This window comes from Sardina pilchardus, chromosome 1 (assembly GCF_963854185.1).
Source record: "Sardina pilchardus chromosome 1, fSarPil1.1, whole genome shotgun sequence".
Taxonomy (NCBI): domain Eukaryota; kingdom Metazoa; phylum Chordata; class Actinopteri; order Clupeiformes; family Clupeidae; genus Sardina; species Sardina pilchardus.
The window spans coordinates 11,289,231-11,291,678 of record NC_084994.1 but is presented as its reverse complement, the minus strand read 5'-3'; the positions used below and the strand labels follow the sequence as shown (position 1 = coordinate 11,291,678).

The 2,448-nt window shown below is 42.0% G+C and overlaps 1 long non-coding RNA gene across 1 annotated transcript; it reads left to right on the top strand.

Annotated features, from left to right (window-relative positions):
- Positions 1–1,247: 1,247 nt before the first annotated feature.
- Positions 1,248–2,203, top strand: LOC134061971 (uncharacterized). The gene is made up of 3 exons (XR_009935404.1): positions 1,248–1,299; positions 1,517–1,652; positions 1,924–2,203. It is a non-coding gene; the product is annotated as an uncharacterized LOC134061971 (long non-coding RNA).
- Positions 2,204–2,448: the final 245 nt, after the last annotated feature.

Here is a 2,448-nt window from a genome sequence, read left to right as displayed (position 1 = left end):
CGGCCATTCTCAGAACCCTCTTCTGGAAAGCTGGATCCAGTCCTCCATTCAGCAAATATTGCCTAAGGGCATTGTAAACGGCAAAATTTTCCATTTTTTTTTTTCAAAAAAACCCACACGTACACAGTGACTGAATGAATGAACTTTGAATGAATGAAACTCCCGCCGCGGTGCGTAGTATCAACTGCGCATGCGCGAACATCCTGCGCATGCGCATACCCGATCGTGCAGCCGGCTCGGATCGCTGTGGCCACTAGTATCAACTGCGCATGCGCGAACATCTTGCGCATGCGCATATCCGATCGCGCAGCCAGCACGGATCGCGTACTCACAATAGGCGCGGGAAAAGTTGAGTACAGTTTGTTTGGGATTGCCATGGCAACGGCGATCTCTACCAATCGAAGGCTCTGCTTTCACCAGTTTTACACGGTAGGTGTTGGGTGTAGTACTCTCTCGTTAAATCGTGAATAAAACATTGTTTTCTCAAAACAAGGTTGATGCCCCGTTAACTTTTGACATCTATATGAGCAGGTATAATCGCTTAGTCACATCGTAGCTGGTTTTAAGTCTACCATGGACGGTTACGATTTTATGGCTTATTCTCCAGTTGTCAATGGAGAAATTGTATTGGATTTTTACTTCCGGACAAGGCTGTGGGTGGGACTGTGGAGCTCTTCGTGTGAGTAATAGAGCTCCACAGTCCCACCCACAGCCTTGTATTGTTTTCACAATGAAATGTGATAAGTAAAGGGATCTTTAGCTTGTGAAGGGTAGTGTTTGGCTAAATGGTATTCATTTTATAGCCTTTTTTTGCCCAATGTTTGGTGACTTACATTGAGTCGTGTTTATTTAAGATGCATGTGAGTGTAGTGCTCAGTGATGGTCTTTTCATGTTCTGTGTGTTTTGCAATGTATTTAATTAATGTAAGCCTCTTTCTGTTCCCTCTGTTAGTAGGTGGTGTGAGGACTGCTGCCCTGAGAACGCTGTGTCAGAGACTCTTAGGCTGTGTGCATTTTGGAATGTTCCAAATGTGTGTCACTTCCATAAGGAAGAAGTTCCAAGCCTGCAAGTGAGTTCACTCACCAAATAGAGACACACGCATATAGCATTTAATATGTGTGCATGTACTGTATTTGTGTCTGTAACTGTTTAGTTTATCCCCTCCTTTCATGTGTCTGTTATGACTTTGTGGGCTCAACTGTCAACAACTGTCCAGGGCGAAGTCGGTCTACCCTGATGGCACTGATGGCACTACCCTGATGATGTCTGTTAGCCATGGCTGCTGCCCTCAACATGGTGTAAGTGTTTGTGTTTTATTTATGTTCATAAATAAACTGATATCAAGAAGTAACATAGATGGTGACAAGGGTGGCAAGGGTGCCTCATGGCAAGGTAATTATCATTTCTATTTCTACATCTGATTGCCTTGCTTATTTTTTAAAGCTATGATTTGTTTTGTATGGCAATTGCTGTTTATTAACAAATTATATGGCAATTGCTGTTTATTCTTTTTAGGAGCCATCCAGAAGTCCCAGCCTGGAGCCAGAGGCTGCTATTGCAAGTCAGATGGGAGATGGCCTACAGTATGTTAGGCATCAGAAAAGTGGTGTACGCATGAAGGCAGAGTTGCCGCAGGCAATTATGAGATTAGGTATGATATCACATAGACATACTTCTGTTCAGAAGTGTAGGGTCACTTCGAAATGTCCCCTTAAAAAAAAAAAAAAACTCTGGACATATCAAAGTGAACTCCCAAACTTTGCTATGGTGGTGTATTGTACACATCTGCATTACTTCTATCTATTGCACCTGACTAGTGTGGGTTTGCTTTTATTTGTCACACAACCGGAGTAGTTTGCATTAATTACTGTATATTCATGAACGGGGTCAATTGTAATGTATGCTTTCTTTCTCTTTTTCAGACACTTGACATTTACTGCGAAAGGTACCATCAGAGCACCTCTCCCTACCCTGCAGGATACCTATACCAGAAGAGTACAACAACGGCCCAAAAGTATTTCAAAAGACATTTCACGCTCTGACCACGGACTGTTTAAACCACTGAGGTCAAGCAGACGTCTCTGTTCCCACGTGGCAGACTGAGGGAACACCCACAAAACAGACTGGGGATGAGTTTCTTTACTCCGCATCCTGTACACACACAACTCCTTATACTACATTACATAGACTTGCCAGTTGCCATACTGCATTTACACACACTGCGCTTTTAACCCCCTTATCTGTGTCAAATCAGATAAAGTTGTGGTTGTGTTCAAACCATGTCTACTGTTGTCTGTCAACATCCACTTCAGTCATACATTTGAAATGTCTTAAATAAATAACAAAAGTTAAAATTGTTTTATTGTCTGCAGTTAACTGAAATATTTTGGAATATGAGTTATTCTATTAATGATTGCTAATGTAAGTTCAATTGAATTCACAGTATT